The 24,949-nt window shown below is 40.3% G+C and overlaps 1 protein-coding gene and 1 pseudogene across 1 annotated transcript in view; one reads left to right on the top strand and one right to left on the bottom strand.

The window, feature by feature from the left end:
• Window positions 1-24,949, top strand: part of WIPF1 (WAS/WASL interacting protein family member 1) — a 108,825-nt gene that overhangs the window by 49,480 nt on the left and 34,396 nt on the right. Inside the window, exon 2 of the mRNA XM_015596695.2 lies at window positions 24,556-24,810. The gene's annotated coding sequence lies outside the window, so the exon portion shown is untranslated. The remainder of the gene's footprint in view (window positions 1-24,555; window positions 24,811-24,949) is intronic.
• Window positions 14,622-14,740, bottom strand: LOC112470689 (annotated as a pseudogene).

The raw sequence follows: 24,949 nt of genomic DNA, 5'->3' as shown, positions 1-24,949 counted from the left end.
TCTATCTCATTAGACCCTCTACCTGCCTATGAGGCAGTCACTGTATGAGCCCTGTTTACAGAGGTGGACCTTACCTCAGAGGTGTAAAGTGACTGGACCACAGTCCACAGAGCCAGAAGTCAGACCCGGGACTGTCTGTGTATAAAGCCTGCCCTACTCTACTTCCCAGAAGCATGGAGCAAAGTAAAATCAACCAGGTTTGACCTCTTTTGTGATAAACATGAAACATGGGGCTCCAGTCAGAAATTTCAGGTAGTTGCTAAACCAGTCCTTGAAAGGGTACATGAAAAAAGTCTCTTTTTGCCTCTACTTCATACAGTGGTGGGGCTACTTGGGTGGTATGACACCTACAGACTGAAATCATGTCCCTCCATCAAACTCGTAAGGAAACACCTGGCCCTTTCTTACGTAGAAGTCTGTTGGTGCCAGCTGTTCTAGGTTGCTACTAGAAGGTGCCTGAGAGCTGGGAGACTGCAGCCAGCCAGCCCTCAGGAGACCTGAGTGAGGAGTTCTGAAAGCCTTGGAAATGGTCCAAGACCTGGAGGCACTGACCTCAGCTCAAGACTCAGAAAGGAGGGCTGGGCTCAAGCTAGGCAGAGTGCTGAAGGGCGACGGGGTCAGCTCACACAGCAGTAACCCTCCGTGGGAATCCTTGGGAGTAGCAGCCCCCACCTCAGCAGTTGACATTCAGTCTGTTTGCACAGGTACAGCCATGTTGGTTAGTAAAATATTGAGATGCTTCAAAACCAGTTGTTGAATTATCACCATCCTCAGTCACCCGAGTGCATCACCAGGACTCCTAAGACCGCTCTAATAATCCAAAAACTAAGGATCAGTGCCTGACACAGCACGGGGTTCAGTGCCTGACACAGCACAGCCCCAAGACACTGCTCCAGCATCAGACATTGTTCTGATTGGTTACTGCATGTGCCTTATTGGCTGTTAAATATTTTGGATATAACCCTGTTCCACCCTCAAGAAAATGGAACACTGAAGGCATTTCTGTGAGCAGGTGATGACGAACTTCAGTTGAGATCCAGGAGGGCAAAATTTTAAACCTATAATTATGTCACAAGTTCACCGATTTTCTGATAGGGGCCTGTCGATAGCATCTCAGGCTATTTTTCACTGTCTAGAAGGAAAATACCCGCAGTAGTTATGACTTGAAAGATAAGAAACAGAGGTCAAGCAGGGCCCAGGAAACATAATTTTGATTCCTGTTTTCAGAGAGCCCCAAATTTAAGAAGGCTGAATTTTACAGGACTACAACATCTCTTCCCTACTTGCTTTCTATTCCAGTCCTACCTATCATTAGAAAAATGGTTATTACTTCAAAACATGGCTTGTTTGTCCCATAGATCAGTTGGTGACCACCTGCCCCGAGGATGCAAAAAGTTCATTATAAGCCAAGTTCCACTAATCCTGATTTATTGGTGCCAAACACTTGCCTTTTGCAGCTGTGGGAACAGTTTTCAAAGTCGATTTATTTCTGAGCTGGACTAGCAAGTACCATATGGTTTAAAAAAAAAAATGGAATCTTTCACAAACACAGTAAATGCCAACACATGGTGGATTCCAGGGGTATGTGAGAAGTCCTTGTGCCAATCCACAAAGCATTAAACTGAGTTTTAAATGGTGCAACATAACTTGAGTCCTTGAACACAGGGGTTTTTAATCTGAAGTCTGTGAGCTGGGTGGGGAAAATAATACATCTTTACTAATATCTAACTGAAAACTTACATTTCCTTCAATTACAAAGGTAGCCAACAAACTGCAGTAGAATTAGCAGTGCTTGTGACATCACCCACAGAAGTCATAGACTCTGCTTGATCTTCAGATGTGTATTTCCATTTGCTTTCTGGATATACCTGATATTTGTTAGATATCAAGCTCAAAGTGTACAAATCCCTTCCTGCCAAAACCTGGACCACCTCCTTCTTTCCCCATTCATTGGTGATACCTATGTCTAATCAATCTCTGTGTCTTATTCTTCCTGTTAAATATTGTTCAGACCCATCTCGTCTTTTATATTGACTCTGCCTCTTCCCTAATTTAGACTTGCAAAAAGCTAGTGGACTGAGCTGGTACAGATAAGTCTCTTGCCTCCAAAGTCTTCAATCCTCCCCCATGCTGCCATCAGAGTAGCTTGATAAGGCACAAATTGGACCATGGCACCACTGCTTAAACATCTTTCCTGGGGCTCAACACCTCCAGGCAAAATTCCAAATTCCTGACTACTGCCTGACCGCAGAATACCTTTTCAGCCTCATCTTCCACCATAGCTCATCTCCCCAGGCCACCATGTTTCAGCCACATCTGATGAGCAGTCTTGTTCTCTCACTGCCTGGGATGCTCTTCTCCCTCCTTTGCCCAGTAGACTGCTTTTAAGCACAGGTGCAGCTCATGTGTCTGTTCCTTGATAAAGCCCTCCATATCCATGGCTCTGGCAGCCCCACAGCACCTCGTGCACCCTGTCCCTGCGTAGTCACACGCCTTATGATTATTTGCTCATGCATTTTCCTGTCCACCCCTTTGTTTCTTAGTTGCTACTCTTTCCTCTGCTACCCCAGCACCTAGCACAGTGCCTGGCCACAGGATATTCTTAGTTAATGTTGGCTGGATGAGAGGATAATAATAAATGCTGAATATTTTAATAGTTCCAGGAAAAAAGTTGTTGTAGATTTAAGCAGGGATGTTAAAAATAGATGCAAGTTTTTGCTTTTGTCTGTAAAACAATTTATTCTGACTTGGTTTCATGAAAATAAAGTCAGGTTTATAACAATAATGGTTTTATTTTCAAGTATGTTCTTATACTATTTTATTCCTTTATACTTTCACTCTTATGACAATGGTTTGTTGCTTCCGTTAGGTTGTCGATCTATTCTAAAAAGATGACTCACATGCCAAGACAAGGTTCTAGTACTAACTCAAATGCATTACACGGGTCACTTAACCTCTCTGAGGTTTGGTTACCTTATTTATAAACTGAAACACTTTGCTCAGTGGTCTCTAAAGAAATTTCTCTTTCTAAAATTCTAAAGCATTTTAGGGCTTTAAAGGCTTGAAACTTGGGTCTGCTTGTTTGTAAGCGGCTCATGTGAAATTTTACTTAAGAGCGTGATTTGAAATATATGGTCTGTTCTGACCCATCAAAGAAACCAACTTAAGATAAAGATTTTTTAAAACTATAATATTCAGTGTTGGCAAGAGTATGGTGAATGGAGCATTCTTTTATGATGTCAGAGGGAGTATAGGACTTCCCAGTGGGCCATTTGTACTATGTATCAATTGTTCAAACTCTTTAATCCAGTACTTCTGTTTTTATAATTTATTTTATAGCATAACCCTAACTGAGTACAAGAATTTGTGTATAAGTATATTGATATTAGGATATTTATAAAAGCAAAGTAAGAGATAACTAAATGACCAGCAATAGGAGAATGTTAAATAAATTTTTGTGTAGAATATCATGCAATCATTAAAAATTATGTTATCAAAGAATATTTTGATATTCTTTGGCATGAAAGGATAACAAGAACTGGACTCAAAACTATATACATTATAATCCTAATTTTAAAATATATATGGAGGCTACACACACACACACACACACACACACACACACACACACACACACACACACACATAAAGAGAGAGACTAAAAGTAAATATTCCAAAAAGTTAACAATATGTATTTCTACCCAGTCAGATTATAGGTAATTTATCTTCTTTAAACTTATTCGTGTTCATTGTTTTCCACAATAGACTTATGCTAATGTCATAATCTGGGAAAAACTTTTAGAAGGTACTCACACCTCTCAGAATGGCTGTTACCAAAAAGACAACAAACAAGTGTTGGTGAGGGTGTAGAAAAAAGAGAATCCTTGTGTACTGTTAGTGGGTTGTAAATTGGAGCAGCCACTATGGAAAATAGTGGGAATGTTCCTCAAAAAATTAAAAATAGAACTACCATATGACCCAGCAGTTCCACTTCTGAGCATTTATCTGATGAAAATAAAAATACTAATTCAAAAAGAAAAATGCACCCCCATGTTCATGGCAGCTTTATTTACAATAGCCAAGATATAGAAGCAACCTAGATGTCCATCCATAGATGAAGGGATAAAGAATACGTGGTGTATATATATACAATGGACTGTTATTACTCAGCCATTAGGATGACTTCTTGCCATATGTGGCAACACAGATGGACCTAGATGGTATTATGCTAAGTGAAATAAGTCAGACAGAGAAAGACAAATACCCTAAGATTTCACTTATATGTGGAATCTTAAAAAACTAAACAACTGAACAAACAAAACAAAACAGAGCAGACTTATAGGTAGAGAACTGATGTTTGTTAGAGGGGAAGAGGTGGGAGAAACGGGTGGGGGAAAAGGTAAAGAGGACTGAGAGGTATAAACTTCTAGTTAAAAAATAAGTCACGGCGTGGGGACGTATAATGTACAGCATAGGGAATATATTCAATCATATAGTAACTTTGTAAGATGACAGATAGTTACCAGACTTACAGAGGTGATCACTTCATAAGATATATAAATACCAAATCACTATGTGGTACACCTGAAACTACTTTAATATTCTATGTCAACTGTACTTTAATAACATAAACAAACAAAATGAATATATTAAAGGCCTGTCACATGCAAAGGAATGTGCTGTAGGGGTGGAAAAAGATAAGAAGACATGATACCTGGTGGCTGAGAGAACCCATTTTGCCAGTGCTACAGACATATGTAAATAGCTATTTAGGACAGTGGGGATCTCTGCTGTGAATGAGTTGCCGACAGTGAGCTGTGGTAGAACAGAGAAGGAGCCATGGTTTATACTTCTGGGAGGTCTTACCAGAACTCACCACTGCTCTTCAGTGTCTGTTGGGGACATAGTGACATCACCGATAGGCACGTACTCTTTCAGAGCTGTTCCCAGCCAGCATAAGTATGACATGTTGCCATCCCCTTGGCCTCACTCTGACCCAGAATCCTAGGAAGGAAGAGCTTTGAAAAAGCCATCTTCGCCATGTCTGTTTTTGTTTTGGTGATTTTTTAAAATGTGTTTTTTAGACATTATTTTATCAATGAGCTTAGGATATAGTACTTTATTATACAAAAATAAGACACAATAGGTACAGATATAAGATATAACGTATATTCTGCATAAGATCATAGAAGTGGGACCTTACAATATAAACACTAGGAGCACTTCCTAGTATGTTGGTTTGTGCAGACTAAGTCTCTACTAAGTAGAAGGTACCTGAGAGCTAGAATAGGGCTGATTCTTCTTTAGCTTCCAAAGGTCATAGCAGTTCCTAGTAGAGAGTAAGCATTAACTAGTTCTTGAAATAATAAATATATACTTAAGTTACTAAGATTCATGATGAGTGGAGCCAAGAAAAATGCTAATTGTGAGAGAATAAGGGAGCAAGAAATTAACCCTCTGTCGGGCCTCCTTAATAAAGGGGCTTTATTGTAAGGATGGACAATAAGGAGCCGGAAACCCAGGACTGGTTAGAAGCATGGACTCTGGAGCCAGGCCAATTGACTTCAGATTGTTTCTCTGCCACTTCTGAGCTGTGTAGCCTTGGTCAAGTTACTTAACTCCCCTGTGCTTCAACGCCACCAGCAGCAGCAGCAGCAGCATCTATTTCATAGCATTATTGTGAAAATTGAATTAATTAATACTTGTAAAAGGGCCTAGAATGCTTTTCAGCACATAGTAAGGACACAGTGTTAGCTATTACTATTGTTGTTATTGTTAGTATCAATACTACTAGAATTATTGACGACTAGGATGCAGTTTAGGTGCCTGAAAAACCACGACCTGCCCTCAGTCCCAGGAGATGGGTCACCTCCCCTCTCATGTCCACCAGCTAACTGGCTCAGCTGTTGCTTTCTGTCTCTTCTCATTCTCTGGCATGACGAATAGGCTGCCCATTCTCACGATTCCCAGTTTATACTTCTGAGACAAGGAGGAACCTGATGTGGTGGTTGAGCAGTTTTCTGTGCCTGGCCAGCTCGCAGTGTGCTTTCTATCTCTAGCCTGAAGGCTGACTAATCTTGGGCCAGAGGTCTGCTCTTGTCCAGTTGGCCGTGGCTAGGGTCGGTCCAGCTGCACTTGATCTCAGAAGGGGAATACAGGCACTGAGGAAGCTCTTATAATTATGGGATTTTAAATAATTCTGAAAAGAGGACTCATAAAGAACGGGTGAAAAAAAAAATACTGTTGAAGAGACAAGATAACTTTTAGCATTTTCCACCTAGCATACCAATTCATTTTCTAAGGCCCATTAGTTACTGTTAAGATCCACGAAAGAAATTGTGTGACTAAGAACTGTGGCAATGAAACGAAACCTCAGAGGCCTTTTTTGAACCTCTGCCTTTCCAGGCCATGCCCTTTCCACCTCTGCATCATTTCACGCTGCAGGTTGTCTACTTTCTGGTATCTTATTCAATTCTTTCCAGGCCATGGACCAGACAAGAAAACATAGTCTATCTCATATATAAACTACACACGATGATGCCGACGGGCCTTCTAATTATTTTCTGTAGCCGAATGGTACCTTTGGGAAAGATTTTTTGGAAAACATTAACATTTTCCAAACGTTAATGGTGCATGTTCTCATAGACCACACTGCCTTCACTGTGCATGACTGCCTTCACTGTCACTGCCCTAGACCTGCATCTTTTTACCGTTCTTATGTCCTCAAGGTGATCAGAACAACATTCCACTCCCTGGAAGTTGACCACTGCCGCTTTAAGACCACCCTAGCACTCCAGTCAAGTCGTATAGAAACAGCTGTTTGCTCCAGTGCCTACACCTCCGCATGAAGCAGACAGCAGAAAACGGGCAGAAAACCTTTAGGGTGTCAGTGCTGTGTGGTATCATTCATGGTTCTTTCTGGGCCATCTCTCTTTTCCAGATGCCTGTGATTTAATATTTCTTCTGGCCAGAGACTAGCACTGGAAACATTGAAGAGAAAGCATTCTATCCTTTATTACTCAATGTGTTTTTTTTCCATAGCAGCCCAGAAGGTTATGTTGGGTTTTATGGGCTGCAGAGGATTGCTGATGGGTGTACCACTTAGAAAGACAAAGTGCAAAAAACTGCAAAGCTTGGAGCTGCGCTTTGAGTCAGCGACTGACCAAGACAAAATCTCTGCTTCCTGTGCTCAGCTAGAATAGTATGGCCAACACTTGAAGGAGAAGGAAAAGCATCATTTAAAGCATTTTCTTTGTCCCCACATACAATCTGGGGACTAAATATTTTGAACTAAAAATCTCACTACCCAGTAGAAGGTCAGCGTCACACATTTCTCATATTAAAGGTTAATCACTCTTTACTGTCTTCCTCGCCCAAAAAGAAAAGATATAAGAAAATAAATAGGTCTTCAGCTGTGAGATGAATTTCCTTAAAACCAAAGGACTTTTTTAGCCTCCTTAACCATATTAGCAATAAAGTTGTCAAAATAGCAACACAAAACCTGGATCGAAAAAACAACTTAAATACTTTTGTTGATGCTTCCAACTATCTCAAATAAAAGTTACTTGAAAATAAAAATAAGAATCTTTTAAAGATGTCACCACCTGCCCTCTCAGAAAAGCAGCTGCATTTACAAAAAACTCCAAATGGTTTTCAACACCAAATATAATATGATCTTTGTTGTTGATGTGTTCATTTAATTTGAAGAATATTTTTAAGTCCTCAAAAGTTAATTCAATAAATTCAATATTGGTCATTGTAAAGATTGTAAATGTATTTTAGCCCCAGCTTGACAAAAGAAACAACTGTTTTAGATGTCCTGCTCTTTCTTAACTCTGTAAGGACAACATTGTGGAAGGAAGACCCATGGAAAGGCTTCAGCAGTGGAGAGACCATGTGTTAGAAGTTCAGAATTAGCTTCTGATATACTAGTGGCTTCAGGAAGGGACATCAGACTTGCCATTTTGGCAGTGGTCCAGGGCCCATCTGTCTCATGGAGAGAAAGGAATGAAGTCTTCTTACATACATGTCTGAAGCCATGTGGGACGGGGTATCTTCTCTTATTCTATCCTGACCCCAGGATAGATAACCCTACCCTTTCATCCCCTTTGGAACAGAGCAAAATCACTGGACAATTGCCAACCTTCAGTTTCCCGCATGTGTGTGTAACCATGGCCAAGTGAACTGGTCTCTTGGGTTTACTTGGAGTTGAAATTAGCTGAGCTGTTTATTTCCTCTGAGCCATATACAGATGCTTTTTGAACTACCTTTGTGTTTGAGGGTTTTTTTCATAGTATCAGCACACCACTTCCTCCAAGTCATTACTTTGAACAGTTTTGCAGAGGGAGATATTTCTGCTGGCCACCAGCCTAACCAAGCAAAGTGATGATTGAGGGATGGCAGCAGACCTTTACTGGTGTATTTCATGTCTGTGCATGATCTCATGAAGTGATTTCTCATCCACTAATTTTGGCAGATAGGGTGGACTGTCATCTGAGCTCACCAGTATAAAACTGCATTTTGTTAATAATCAGACATTGGCTCCCCTGTTTGAATGATAGTCAAAGGTTAGGCTAAAATAATGTCCTCAGATGACCCTTTGCCTGTGTTTTCATTCTGAGAATTCCATGGAACTCTTTTGAATGTGGATTTTTACTTAACTTTCATACTTCCAGATTCTCTGGTCCTGTTAAATTTTAGAAACTGCAAGTTTAAGTAAAGCCATTTTTAACTTTCCTTTTATTATACTTTAAATATTTTTAACAGTGACCTTTGGATATTTTTAAATGTTGATATACAAACATATACAGTACTTTTACTAAATATTTTATAAATATTATTCCCTTTTCCATAAATTCATAAATTTCTTTTGTCATAAAGATAGTAATATTTTATAGTCAAGAGTAAGTTTTAAACCTTTAAGTATTATACTTATGCTAAAGAAAATAAAGCTGGGAGTTAAAATATATAACCATAATAAGTTTAAAGTGATTTTTATACTCCCAGATTTATGCATTAAAAGAACTGGTTTGACTTTTATCAAATTCTGATTTTATATTTTTAAAAACGTAATAACTTTTTCTTGTGGGGGAGTAGATGAGGGGGAGTTACACTTAAGGAAAATCACCACTGAGTTAAGCCAGTTCTGTCACATATTTTATTTTTGTAAAAGCCCAAATCTTAGCAAAGCAGTAACAGGTACCACTTACTTCCCTGAGTAACATATTATACACTGTATTTTACATTGTCTTTGAGCATTTAGAATGTATTATAATTTTAAAACTGCATTTTTAAAGCTGCATTTTAAGACCAATGATATGCACATCACAGATAGTAATCTTTCATGAATTCAGACTAGACTGATATGTGTTGCTATTGTTCCCCACTGCTTACGCTTGTTCAAGTTGCTTATGCCTAAAAAGATTTTGAGATGCCTCATCTTTGTGTATCTCTCAGTATTTTTGAGAAACTCTCATTTATATTTTCAAGATACAAAAGGGGAAAAGCAAGAGAAAAAAAAACCTTATCTCCACATTTGTGCAGTTAGAAGTGGAAGAGAATTCATTAGATACTGCTAGTGAAGACTATGAGAAATGTACCTCCACAAAGTGTTTTGCGTTAGTAGTAAATCTGGATAAATAGAAAGTTCTGTGTACAGAAGCCTTTGTACTTTGGAAAATAAAATTTCACATTGGTGATCTTCACATTGGTTTTCCATGAATTCTCTGCTAACGAGAGTTGAATACCAAATGTTTTCTGTGGGTATTCAGTTTTGCTGAAGCTTTATTTGGCTGTTGCCACTACTGTTTTTCAAGTCCGAGTGTCATCATCTTGTGGTGGCTGAACTTGGGCATAATGATAGGCATCGTGGTTTTGTTTTCTCACTTGCTCGGAGAAATGAGATCTTGCCGTGGGGCCTGTTTTCTCTCAGTTCTTTATGTGCCACCTCCGAAAACATTCACAGACTATTACTGTTCTCTCTGTTTATTCTTCAACCACTAGAATAAAGCAGCTTTGAAAATAAGTTCTGCCTTCCATTCCCCAGTTGGGTGAGACCACCCCACAGGGCTTTTGGACACTTTCTCTGTGCACTGAAAAGTCCTGCTCTCTACCGTGGAGGATTTGGGGACAAGTGGCTGCCCTCCTCCTACTGTCACTTTAGCCCACTGATTGGATGGATCCCCTCCAGGCAAAATGAAAACAATGCAGTGAGCATAAAATTTCGTAATCCCTATTCCTCCTTGACTTTTAGGAGAAACTGTATTTTTAGGACGTTTCTGGGATATTTTTTCTGAATTCGTGTTCATTGAGTCCAGTGGTACTTGGAATTGCACAGAAATGCTGAGGCATTTGTGAATGAGAAAGGGACCAGCACAGATTGAACGGATCAATGCCAGTTTTTTTCAATAGGCCTTAGTAGATTTGAAAACTAGTTGTAGAACCGATATAAAATGGAGACTCTGAAATTACTAGTAGCCAGGTTTCTCAAATATCAAGTAGAGTCAATTCTTCATTCTTACATTGCATTAAATGATCACTCTCTAAACAGAAGGAGCCACTTTACCTGCTGTGTTCCCTCCTTTTCCAAGTAGCGCTAACTGGGCAGAAGTTTAGCTCACTTAATAGTAATGATAGCTGATGTTGTTGAGTGTTTAGTGTGCTCCAAGTACTTCACCCCAAAGCATCTGTCTTTCCCAGTGAAACATATAGAACATCTTCTAATTCCAGGGGAGAACCATAGGAAGTGAGGAACAGCCCTTGACTTGGGAAGACACAGGTGGAAAGGAGACCAGAAGATGTCATTCCAGCCCAAGTCCTGGTGAATTCAGTAGATAACTGTAGTTATTTTGAATGTCTTATGCTGAGAAAGAGCGTTTTTATTGCCAAGTTTTCAGTCATTAAAAAAAAAATTCTAAATTAGATTTTACTTTTTCCAAAATATTTGCATAATGGCTGATAAAGATGGCAAAGATAAAGGAAGCTTGGTTACTCATTAGGTCAGAATAAATTACTGCACAGTTCATGGGAACTTTGGCCTTGTGAAAGATGGAACAAGCTGACTCAGGGTCATATAGTTGCTTTCTGCACTCAAACTTTAGAGGTTTACACGTGTCTGCACATGTGTAACATAAATCACAGCATTCCTATTTCTGCCTCTGAGGTAGGAAGAACTGTGGTAAGGTGTACCTGAGTGTCCTGCTCCTTCCTCCCAACATGAGATGGAAATATTTTCTAGAATGGTGAAAATTCTCATAGGCTGCACAAAAACAGCCACAGTGGCAGTCTTGTGTAAATGTGCATCTGTCGGGAGTAGAAGCAGTCCTCGATTTGTGAAATTTGCTTTATAAACACACAGAAATGGTCACTGCTATCCACCCAGTCCCCCACTGGTTAGAACATTTTATTTTGCTTTTGAAAAGTCATGGAGCTTTTAGGTAATCTTTAGGTTTAAAAGTGAAAGAAATAAGATTAAAACCCTGTGATTAAAAGAAATCCAGATAACAATGGAGAAAAATATACTAATAAAGGAGAAGACAGTAAACATATGAAATATTGTCAAAGAAGTGAAAATTAAAACTGCTCATATAATTTTTTGTCTCAAATTGGCAAAGATTTTGAAAAGCGATAACAGCACATGTTGAAAAGAAATGAAATGGGTGCAAGTGGGAGTATGAATGCTACTAACACTTTGAGAAAACAATACATAACAAGATCTTTTTTTAATTAATTTATTTTTTAATTGAAGAAATTATTTAAATGTTTCCCCCGTCATATCAAGATCTTTAAGAGAAAAACTTCACATCTTCTATTCCAGTAATTGTGCTCTACTAAATTTATCCCAAGGAAATAATCTGAGGTGACCATAGACATTTAGATACAAGTATATTAATTAGTCATAGTAGGATTTGTAATAATGAAATTGGGTGCAATTTAAAAGTCTAACAATGAAAATATTTACATAAGTAATAGAACATGAAATATGCAACTATTAAAATTGTGTTAGGAGAATATTTAATATGGAGAAGTGTGAACAAGGATTTAAAACTATCTGCATACAGGGTGATCCCATTTTACATACACACACACAGAAAAAAGACAAAGGAAATTTCAAAATGTTAAATAGTTTTCTCTGAGTACTAATGGGTCATTTGAAAAATTATATTGTTTATATTTTCTAAACTTTTCCATGTATGACTTTTTAATTAAAAAAATATTCATTCTCTGTGAAGGAAGTTAACTATAAAAAGTGGGAGAAACTTAAGGAAGTTAACACCAGAGTGTGTCTCTACTATATGGGTCTCCCTCCAACCAAATGTCTTCTTTTATCTCAACAGAAAGTCCACTTATTCAACATCATTTGGATTAACAACTCCTCTCTCTTTAAAACTAAAAGCCTACAACTTTATTTCCTCTTTACATCATGATGAGCTTATATTATCCTGGGGAAGGGAATTATGACCTACAGGGAAGAAGTATTTTGGCACAGGAGCCAAAATACTTCTTCCCTTTAGGTCATAATTAGGGTTAGTAGGGCTGGCTCCGGCAGGGGGCAGAGGTGAGGCTGAATCGCACCAGAGAGTGATAAACCCCCTTTCCCTCTGCCATCTCTAAGTCCTCGCCTTCGAAGACTTGGAACTGAAGTTTCAGTTTGCTCGCGTTAAGAATCAAACAGATCTGTGCGGGCTGGCCCGTTAGCGCACCCTCCAGTATGTCAGTGCGGAGCAGCTCTCCAGTCGAAATGGCTGCCCCTCCAGGACATGGGAGCGCTGTGCGTTCACACTGGCGGCGGCCCGAATTAACCCGTCTGGTGGCGATGTTCGTGCAGCGCCTTTGTGTGAGATCAGATGAGCTGGGCCGAAATGAACACCAGCACTGTACAAAATAGGGATAAATTCGTGTTCCTTCCATCACGTCGTCACAAATTCAGAAATAACAGAAGTAAAACCAATGGTGCGCCGAAGGTATAATTAGGAAAAGTTTATTGTGCGCACATCGAAGAGACAGTTTGCAAACTGGGAGCACTCCAACCAAAGCATGGAATGAGGCTCCGGGGTATATTGTTATAAAGCAGCTTATGTAATGAGGGAGCAGTGACTGTTTATTCTTTACAGTGATTGGTTATATTAGAATTTCCTTAAATGATCGGGAATTGGGCAGTGGTTACCTTGTATCAACCTTGGGAAACAGTTCAAGTTTTGCTTATGATTTCAAGAGCCATAAACAAGAGATGACCCAGGTCAAGTTAGTCTTGCAAAATAAGCTAAACTAAGCTTTGTTTGTATGACTAAACTGATTTTGTCTGCTCAGGAAATTTTCAAGGTTGGTCTTTGTTTTTGATTTTAACAGCATCATCAATTCATATGAATGTAAGCTCTGAGAGGGTGGAAAATTTTGTCTGTTTGATCGCTGCAGTATCCCCAACACCTAAAACAGTACTTGGCACATAACAGACTAAGTCTTAGTTGAGTGACTGCCCTGCCCAGGAACTTAGCAGTGTCCCTATTCACTAGTTAGCCATGTAGTCAGTGACATACATTGAGTGAGCAGATAAAAAGATCAGAGAAACTATTTTTATTTCTAGAAAGTAGTTTTCTTTGTGTGTTTTTCTTTGGGATTGAAGAAGAGGGCCAAGAGGTTGAGTGTAAGGCCGAGTCAAGGCAGGGAAAGGCATCGCTGCCAGGGCCTGGAATTAGAGAAGCTAAACTAGGAGGAGGCAGCTGTGGTGAGGAAAGGCGCTGTGGTCAGGGGCAGGAGGGGCTGTTGGACAAAGGGAGACAGATTACGCCAACAGGTTATCTTATCTTAGCCACGATCTCCAGACAGCTACTTATTTGCTTTGCTAGGAAACAACTGCCACCCAAAAGCCAAGGGTTAACACCCGAGTTAGGTTCTGTCTAATTGTTGTTTAGTTTTTTTCAGTTTTTTTTTTTTTAATGGTGGTAGAGGTGAGACAGGGAGAGACCATTTCGTGTTTTTTTGTTTTTTTTAACTGTCCATTTATTTTTCTGAGGGCATCCTACAAAAAAAAAAATAATAAACCACATGTGATTTTCATACCTCAAATCTTTGTGGTTTGTTATTCTCAAACTAGTCAATATTTAAATGTAGCCATGGAGTTGCTTTTGTGTAAGTCACCAACTGATCATTCTGTTGGAATGGTTCTAAAACAGAATGAAATGGTCCAAGATTGAATGAAGTATCTTCCGTGAAGAAGGGGAAGGAGTCATTCTAAGGAAAAACAAACAAACACACACAAAATGCTGAAGCTGATCACTCTGTGATCTCACCCTTTTCTGATCCTATCGCTCTTGCACCCCTGTTGGAGTTGAAGGAACAATGTATGTACATGTGGTCCAGTAGGAAGCACTTTCTGTTGTCTTAACTGTGACCAGTAGGGTAGCCATACCATTAAAGACCACCTAGGAGGGTTTTTCTTTCTTTCTTTTTTTCTTTTCTTTCTTTTTTTCTTTTCTTTCTTTTTTTCTTTTCTTTCTTTCTTTCTTTTTTTCTTTCTTTCTTTCTTTCTTTCTTTCTTTCTTTCTTTTTCTTTCTTTCTTTCTTTCTTTCTTTCTTTCTTTCTTTCTTTCTTTCCTTTCTTTTCTTTCTTTCTCTTTTTTTTGTGCCTACAGCACCTAGTATTCCTAGGTGGTCTCCCATCCAAGTACTAACCAGGCCTGACCCTGCTTAACTTCCGAGATTAGACAAGATAGGGCACTTTTAGGGTGGCATGGCCATAGACTAGGAGGCTTTTTCCAACTGTCTGTTTTCTCAGTCATTTGGAGAATCCAGAGCAGCCAAATGGGAGGCAGAAAGTTCTTGGAGTAGCAAAGTCAGATGGGAATCGGAGTTCATTCTGTTAGAACAAATTCTGTTTAGGGCAAGCCACTGAGAAAAGCAGAGCCTACTAAGAAACAGAAAGAAGGAGCACCTCGACCATCTGTGACCGCTAGGAAACAAAGTACGAGCAAAGTTCCCTCCCAGGATTGTAGGTGAGCAGCTGTGGTGGTCCCCACAGGCTCCTCTTTCCACTTCCCAAGCTACATGAGCAGAGCCATCAAACTTTTGATGATGATGTTAAATGGAGCCCAGGGACATGCGAACATCCACTGAGCACAGGAAGCAGACGAGCTCTCAGCCTCGTCTAACCCCGTGCCCAATTTTAATAACAATATTTTCTAATGCCTCGTTCACAAATTCCAATGAACCTTCATCAATGAAATAATCTGATCTCACACATAATTTCCTCCAAAATCTATGTAATTTTTATCTGTAATTAAAAGGAGAAATAAATGGAATGTAATTTATTATAAAATAACTTCAATTTGTAAGTGATATAGGTTACAACTCATTAGCAAACAAAATGAAGTAGTCAGGTGTTTGCATCCACATCTGTATTCACTATGAATGGGACAGCTGCAACTTCAGACTGACTTGGGTAAGAGTTAGAGACTTAAATACCTGCAGTGGCAATGGCTTTGGGCACATGATGTTCCAGAAGGGGTGAATAACTCTTCGTAGAAATCTGAGCAAAACATAGTATTTCGTTTATGTGACAGCTGCATTCCTGGAAAATTCGGGAACTAATACGACAGTGCAATAATTATTTTGAGTTTATATGTAAAATGGAGACAAGGTCTAGGCTCAGATAACCATTCACTTTTTCCTCCTACATCAATGTCCAACAGGAAAATTCTTTACTGAATTGAGCAATCTGGTGCATTGCAGATTGTCTAGCACCCTTGGTCCCCAGTGAATCCCAGAAAGCCCACCCCAGTATTGTGACACCCACGAATACCCCCATTTCCTGTCCACATGCAGAGTGGTTGGGCTTGCCTCGCCCAGATAGTGGCTGCACCAGCCACGGGTCCCAGGGGAAGTCTCGGTTCACTGAGCCCCTCCTGCCGTGTTCAGATGAGTGAGTTAGGCCCAAAGGCACAGAGCTGAATAGACTTGTTTTCTGAGTACCCCAGAACCATGTCCACATTGTTCTATCCTCCAGGGGGAGACATCGAGAAACCATAAAGCTGGAGAGAAGTCTGGATAGGGAACAATATGGCGATAGTCCTACCCCAGAAATAATTGTAAAGACCCCATCCTAGGCATTATACAGAATGATTAGCAACCAAAAGGAACACATACCTATCCATGTGCCAGTAACTTCTTTCTGTGTGTGGGCACAAGTATATACATGGCAGGATGTGAAAATGGGGCTTTCCACCAGTTTGCCCCCTTGAACTGTAAGAAACTTCTCTCTGTATTTCACATGGATTTTCCCCTGGGGGCCACTGGTATTGGATACTGCTGGCCAACTGGGATTTTTTTATATCTTAATTAAATTAAGAGACCCTGTCATATCCCTAACACTGGTAAATAGCCCTGCTTGAGAAAGAGAGTTGATAAATGTGTTGGCAGTTTCCCATTTCTCCTTTTTCAGTGGCTGTCCTGTGTCACTGTGCATCAGGAGAAGCAACAGCCTCGCCAGATCTCTCTGGAGGAACAAATCCCACACATCTCTGCTCCACCCTGGCACCTCCCTACCTGGAGCCAAGTGGGTGGCAGCATAATCACAACCCTAGGTCAAATGAAGGACGAAACTGAACTTGGAGTTGGAAGCTTTTAAAATCCATTTACAAATACTTTTAAAGCCCCTGTGATATGTCAGTTACTGATCTAAGCAGCTGGGAAGACAGCAGAGAACAAGACAAACTCTCTGCCCTTGTGGAGTTTCCTCTCAAGTGGGAAGAGCAGACCATGCACAGATAATGCAGAAAACGAATGGAATGAGGGGAGCAAGCCAGTAACCAGGAGAAGAGTGTCGGCTTAAAATCCCTGAGACGGAGTGATGCAGGGAGAGACAGAAGAGGTCCATGAAGTAGAGGATAAATAGGAAGTGTCACATCTGGGGAGGCTTGCTAGTCACAGCAAGGACTTTAGATTTTATTGGTGTACAGTGGGAAAGGCAGTGAGGCTTCTCAGTCTGTGAATCTCTTCTGAGCCCCCAATTTGAACATATTACATTCAGTATCTCCCAAACTAGTAGTATCAGCTTTCCAGGAAAGAGAAGCTGACTTTGGTCTTAAATTCTACTGGCCACAAACCCAAGAATACCTAGTCGATGCCCGTGTCAATGCTCCATTTTAAGAGATGGCTTCAAGCAGAATAAACTCTTCTTAGCCCGGAAGCTGTAGCCCTGAGTCGGTTTTGAGCTTCCCGAGCTTGGGATTTCCCGAAAGTCCCAAGACTTTCCCAGGACCGACACTGTCCAATAAGTGTCATGCAGGCATCTCACCAGGCAAGAGGATGGTGAGATGGAACTCCTTCCCACCAGGCCCTCAACATCTAGAGTTGGGTTGTCCAGGATGCTACTGGCTATTGAGCACGTGAAATGTCTGTGGTAGTAAAATACACACCTGGTTTTGAAAACTTCGTGTGAAAAAATATACATATAATGCTTGATTAATAAGTTTTCTGTTGTGAGTACATGTTGTAATGGTAATATTTTTGAAATATGTAGTGTGTTAAATAAAATATATTCTTATAATTTCATGTTTTACTCTTTTAATGTAGCTAGTAGAAAATATAGACCCGCACCCATGACTCAGATTATATTTCTGCTAGACAGTTCTAATTTAATAGGAGGGTTGTTCTCTTTTGTTTTTCAGTTGTTCGGAATTTGATTTTTGCTTTTTTTTGTTGCCATTAAGAGGGTCTTACCTTTTGAGAGTTTAATGCTTTTTTTGGCAAGAACTATTTGAGTTCTAAACCATTATAGGGAAGCCCTCGGTCTCTGTCCCACGTCATCCGTGAGTCAGAGATTGCTCTGCGAAGTCAAAGGGACCTTCTGCAGCTCCCAGGTCTGAGCACTTGTATAACAGAGTGAGCAAATCTCCTCTAGGGGGTGAAGAAGGGAGTGAATCACGTCATTTTTATTTTATTTTTTAAAACTTTTTATTATGAAAACATTTCAAACACACATGACAAGTAGTCAGAACATTCTAATGAACTGCCATGTACTCCTCACCCAGCTTCAAGGATGATTATCTCAGGCCAATTTTGTTTCATTCAGACTCCTCCATCCCCATTGTCCCTTTTGTACTTTACTTTGGAGCAAGCCCGGACATCGTATCATTCCACCTACAACCATTTGAGTATATATCTCTAAAAATTTAAAGATTCTTTGTCAAAGACAGCATACCTCAATAACATTATCACACCTGAAAATGAGCAATAATCAATATTATTAAATACCGATGAATATTCAAATTTCCAGTTACCTCCTATTTTCTAGTTTTTATCAGGATCCAAATACCGCACAGTGCATCTGATTGCTGTATCTTAAGCCTCAGACTCCCTCAAAGCTCTTTTACTGCATCGGCTTCATTCTCTGCCTCTGTATGTTTGCACCGTGGCTATAATGCCACCAGTCCCAGCTCCGCGCATCTTAGAAAAAGTCTCATCGAAGCAGTCACATGCTCATCTCTGAACTAATCACTGCAGCCAGGGAACCACAGACCCAAAATGGCCAGGGCTGGCCCCTTTCTATTCTTGGCATCGGGGTAGAATTAGCCCAAGTGAAGTCAGAAGAGCAAAAGCATAGAAGATTGGTGGTTCTCTCTCTCCTCAAGTCTGAGGCTATTACTGTAATTCAGGGGGATGGATGCTAGACAGCCCGAAAGCAATGTACGTATACTCAATTTATCTCTCCGACACCCCCCGCCACACACACTTATCTTCCCATAATACAGTTTCAAAAATGCCCCCACGTAATAAATTGCACTCACCCTCTTCCCAAAGAGAGCCCATTCCACACCAAGTCCTGACTCTCCACAGTCGTTAGTCAGCACTAGACATGGTGTCTTATGTCCAATGGCTAAATTATAAGTTTAACACCCAATATACAATGGTAGAAGGAGAACAGCAGAGGAATTTTGCAATTAAATTTCCATTTGGGAGAGAAGTGAATGAGGCATTGGTCATCAGTCTCTAGCATATTTTATAACCCACTGAACAAAGTCCACCTGTGCTGGCAGTGGATGTGAACTTTTGTCAGCCAGTAGCTTACCTGCTTCTGCTCTCTGGGAAAATTTTCTTTATGTGTTATCTTCCAGAGCCACATCTAAGAGCAGGGCTGCCCCTGTTCCACAGCCCACTTCCAGTTCTCCTGGCTTCAAGGATCTAGGGATTACCTTGGGGTTTGAGCAACCATAAACTGTTTTTAACAGGTCCTGGGCTTTATCCTGTAGCACAGTGCCCTTAAAACCTTGGTAGGCTTCTCCAATCCCTGAAGTCCATGGACTAGTAACCAGAACTCAAGAATGTGTTGAGTCAGGATGTTTGAATATGGAACCAGGCCTGGGCACTTCCGTCACCTAGGAAATGTACCATCCTCCACTCTCTAATTTAGTGGTCTCTGTCTTGGTCTCTGATTAGGCACAATTCGAAACAATGGCCTGAAGTGGTAGATCCACTGATAGTTTACTCCTTGCTCCTAAGATGGATCCCATTATATCCCAATGAAAGGAACTGGCCTCTTGCTTAGATGAGAGAACATAACAAAATGCCTTTGTAGGGACAATGGGGTATGGGCTTCTCCTATGTTCCAAAATTATTTCCTGATCTGGTTCTTACCTTCTGACCCTAGTCTATCTAAACACTAGCATAACATAGAGAATTTGGGTTTTCCAACCCACGAGGCTCCAGATTATTTGACTTTCAGCCATCTTAGTTACAGATCATAGAGAAGAAAAAAAAGCCTTTACTAACAAAGCCACATTTGTTCTCTCTGCCTCCAGCCAGTTTTAGCCTGTTTATCTCTTTCCCATGGATTTTACTGAAGGCTGCAAGAAATAACCAACACACTCCAACATTCTAAACTTTTTCTCTGAATCCTTTAATGGTACATTATCAGTAGGCGTGGAGTCTTAGACCAAGGATTCAATAGGTGGCTACATAGCCAGCAATGTTGCCATTACATAACAAGGATTGCTAACTTCCTAGCCCACAAGAGCCTGTAGTAGCCTTCACCCAACCTTAAATCAGCCATTGCATATTTTAGAGTTAGTCACATTCAGCATTTACTTCTAGTACCGATACCTACATCCCTTAAGAGTCTTTGTATTGCCAGTGATAAAAAAAAACTTGACCACACCAGCTTAAACAAAATAGAGAATTTATTTCCTAGTGTAAACTGAAATCTAGAAATAGGGCTAGCCTCAGGTACAGATGGATTCAACCAACAACATCAGTAGCTGCTTCTTCTCCACCCTCATTTCCTTATTTTGTTGGTCTCAGTTTCAGACCCCAGGTGGTCAAAAGATGAGTGTGGCCATTCCAGCCCCTACATTGTCACAGATCCAACTCCAGACTCATCCTGCAGGAAGAGTCCTTGCCTCTGGCCACAAGTTCCCTTGCTTCTGATGAGGTCACAAGCCATTACCAAAAATGTCTCTGGGACCAAATGAATGCAAGGCTGTGATTGGCCAGCCCCAGGTCAGCTCTGCTCTTCCTGTATCTGGAGTGGGAGGGAGTGAATGCCTCTGGACTCACGCAGTCTGAGAATGAGGGAGGGGTGATTCCCCAAACGAAAACTGAAGGCCATCATTATAGGTGGGGTGAATGGATGCTGAGCTGCCAAAACATAAATATATGGCAAATTTTTCCCCAAGATTATAATAATTCATATTAACAGGGCATAAAATAGTACAAAACTTGTTTTTAATGTCTCTGTTTCTTTCTGAGATTATTTTTAAATGATCAATGCTCTATGTAACTGTACTGATGATTTTATGGGGAAGAGGGGATTTCCTTTGTTTCTTTTAAATCACATAATTTTCCTATTTTAATATTTTTAAGTAGAATTCTTCTTACAGTAATAGAATTCTCCTTACAATAAATGTAAATAGAATTCTCCTTACAATAAATGGTGCTTTTTCTTATCTCCCCCGAAAAGCTATAAGGGGAGCATTCTGCTGTTGAAGAAGGTGTTAGAATGAAGGGAATACAGTAAACTAAAACGTCTTTCCACTATCAGGGCAAATACTACACTATAACAGGTAGTCATGGAAACACAACTTGACAAACCAGAATTATTTTTTTAAAGAACTGCTCGTATTTTATACATGTCGCTGTTGTCCTGATTCAGTCTCTGTCGATTTGGGGTCACCACAGGAGAGTCATCGGCTGTGATTGATTCTTTACTGCTTTTCCAAGACTGGTGTTTCCAAGATGCGCTGCTCTTTTCTAATCTTTTGCTCTCGATTTCTTATTTCTGTGGATTTATATGGACGATTCTTTGCCTGATTGAGCCAAGAGTTTATTGATTATTGTTTTACTTTATCTTTAAGCTTGGACTGGTCTATGTGGGGCTGATATGAATATTTAAATTCTCTTTGAAGTCTAGAATTGTGATCGTCTCTATTTACCTTGAGCTCTCAATGCACTTATCTTTGGCCTTTGATTATAACAGCCCAACAGCAATCAATATAAATGCTACCCTCACCTTCTCCCCTCCACATCACAGCCTTCTCTCTACCCCTCTTCCTTCTGCCTCTTCTTATGCTTTTGGAAAAGAATTAAGTAAAATTCTTTTTCTGAAACTAAAATGAGACTTAAGCAGGTTATGACACTGGGCCACGGAGTGGGAGACTGGCTTCTGGCCCCAGCTCTGCTGCTGCCTGCCGTGTGACATGAGCATTTCGCTAAGTCTCTCTGGATCTCTCTAAAGGATGCTATGGACTTTGATCTCTCTTCTCTTGTCTGGACTTAGCATTCCTTATTTTAAGAAGCTGATCTGGGAACACCTTATCACGGAGGGAGGGCAGAAAGCACGTTCACATCCAACACCTGTGTGTCATCCTTTGCAGAGGGTGGCCTCCAAGCCCCTGGGGTCAGCGATACGGTTGGCACTCTCCCTCCCCACCACCACATCATCTCTGCCTTGTCCCCATCTTTTCCTGCCTCATAGCCTTTATCTTTTTATTTCCTTTCTTTCTTTCTAATTGAATTGTTTGTTTTCAACGTGCTTAACCATTTTTCTCCCCCCACTGGTAATGACACAAGCCACCTGTACTGCACAAGACTCTGCTAAGCCCCTTGGTGGGCTAAAGGCCTTACCTGCGGATGGGTGGCATCCTTCCTCTGGAAAAGCTTCCTTTAACTTAAGCCTTCTCAAGAAGAAGGTTCAAGTCTCATCTTGGCATTCCTTATTCGCTGTGCCAGAGGGAACAATCTTAAGCTCCTGAGGGAATGTTATGTTTTGGTAGAATTTTTAAGAAATATTGATTTTCTTTTTCATTCAACAAACAATATTAATTGAACACCTACCAGACATCAGACGCTGTGATAGATGCTGAGGTGAGTGACAACAGGAAAGAAGGTCCCTGCTCTCATTGAGCTTGAATTCCCATGGGGAGAGAAGCACAAGTAAATAAACCATCAAATAAATTAAAAAAATGGTGACATGTGCTGTGCATAAAAGAAAACAGGAACAAAGATGGGGCATGAGTGAGAACGTTTTTGCTGACAACTAAAGAATGAGAAGAAACCAGGAGATGAGTGTACCAGTTAATGGGCTACAGTGTGAGGCCCTGAGATGCAAATGAGCTTGGTGCATTTAAGAAACAGAAAGGGCTAGAAGATAAATTATCAAAGGGGGTGTTACTTGAGATGAGGACAGAGGACTAGGGAGGGGCCAGAAATTGTGAGTCTAGGCAGAAAGTGTAGACTTTTTAAGTGAAAAGAGAAACTATTGGAGGGTTCTAAGCAAGGGAGGAACATTATCTGATTTATGTCCTATGGTGCATGCTAGACACCCCAGAAATGTGTTCAAAGTTGACTGCATTTACAAGTTTTCATTAAAGATGAAATAAACCCAAACTTTAGGAAACTACTCCCTTATATGTCCCGGAGGCTCCATCCTTCTCAGTGACATACTCCCTTCTAATTGAGCAATCTCTAATGGCTAGGAATAGCCGTGAACTGTGTGTATACTACGTGTGCATGTACGTGTGTGTGTGGTGTGCCTTACTTAGAGAACTTCAAAATAATTCCGAAAATACATAGAGAAATCACCATATTGCCCATGTTCTCTTTTTAGACCCAGCTATAGTTAGACTTCCCCATAGATTCACTCAGGCATTTACTTGGTAGTTGGTCAAGTTTTCTGTTTTCCCGAGGTCAGTAGTGGGGAGAAGAAACGATAGCTGCAAGCCTCCACCTCTGTCCAGCACGCGTGTATTTGTTCAGCAGTCTCTGGGACTCCGGACCCTGTGTTAGGCAAGAGGGATATAGTCTTGGCTTCAAGTAGCTCTGGGCAACGTAGAGGGTTCTCGGTCCCTAATCTTCCAGTGCTCTGCCTCCAGAAATTTTGCTACGGCCTTGCATCATGATAACTCTCCTAGACTCACATCTCAGAGAATTTAAAGTTTGAAGGAACCTTAGATACCAGCTCTCCCAGTATTCCTCATAGGAGTACTTCCAGTATTTGGGGTGAGACTGTCACAAGCATCATAGGAAGTCTCGAATTTCTGTCTCTGCCCGTAAATCCTAAGGGTCCCTCCCCCAACCATTCCAATCCACTACCCTCCACCCCCAACTAAAAATGCCTCCATACATTTCCAACAGCCTCCTGAATTGAGAACTACAGTCCTGTCATTTTACAGGTAAGGGAATATTAGGCAACTTGTGGTCTCTTCATGCCTTTTTCCTCTCAACCCAGAAAAATCAGGACCCAAAGTTCATATGTTACAACAAAGTTAGTTTCTGAAGTGCCAGTATTTCATTCTTTCAACTGATATTATTTTCTCTGAGTTACATGGTTTGTGTTGCAAACATTAAGTCTGAACCTTTCAGATGGATCAAGAAAAAATTATAAGTATGCTCAGATTGTTTACACATACTCAGGATTTTGGTGTAATGTTTTCCTCAAATATTCCATGGCCCATCTACCTCTTAGAGTTCTTTCATAATGAAAAATCTGATTTTCCTCTTTCTGCACTCATTATCTCTGTGCTTTTTGTCAAACATCCCCCAGGAGAGTTATGGTTACCCCATTAAGTTTGGAGGACAGAAACAAAACATTCTGGCATGAAAAGCTCTGGATCTTCATATGACCTAAGCTATATATCATTTATCCTGACTTGGGCACCAAAATCACATTTCAAAACTCATTTGCCTTCATGCACCTGACCAGCTCTCTTCACTCGAATGCTCTGTAGATGAGGAAGAATAATTTACTATTATTAGTGTGGTTGAGAGCTTTTAGTTCTTGACTGACTCTTTTTTTTTTTTAATACTAAATGGTATGGTAAATATTGAGAGTGATGCTTTCAAATAGAATTTTCCTGAAGGAATCTCAGGTTCCGTGAACAAATATTTTTGTGGCTGTATCTAGAATAAAGTTGGACTGTTAACTGGATGGAGGACCTCATTTCCTCTTGTCACTGTACCATATAAAGGTATGTCACACCTTGTGGGAAGGAGAAACTAAGTTTTTTAGTGTAGGTTTTTTTTTTCCTTGCTTCTTAAGTAAAACCAATCTAGTTTCTTCTTCTGCAGCAAAGGAGGAAGGAACAAACAACAAATTAATCAGACAGGAAGCGAATAACCACAGAAGAACGTCTGCCTGTGACTCAGTATGTCACATTTAATAAGAGGCCAGAGCTTGTCCAAAATGGCTGTCCAAAAATGACCCCGCATTTGCGTTAGAAGATGATGCCTTTTTCAGGAATGGTTTCCTCTCTGGGCTCGTATCTCGCTTGCTCTCTGTCTGCCTGTGTCCCTGGTCATGCCTTCCTACGGTATCCTTTAACGGTAAGAAAAATTATATTCAAACTAAATGTATTTCCTTTATCAGCTAAAGAACTAAATGGCTTTTAACAGACCATTTTAATGTCGAGATAAAGTTTAATTTTTTTCAGTAGAAGATCATGTGGTCTATTCCTATTGCACA

The sequence above is a fragment of the Pteropus alecto genome, unplaced genomic scaffold, assembly GCF_000325575.1.
Source record: "Pteropus alecto unplaced genomic scaffold, ASM32557v1 scaffold3, whole genome shotgun sequence".
In the NCBI taxonomy this organism is placed as follows: domain Eukaryota; kingdom Metazoa; phylum Chordata; class Mammalia; order Chiroptera; family Pteropodidae; genus Pteropus; species Pteropus alecto.
This window is presented reverse-complemented; position numbering and strand designations above follow the sequence as displayed.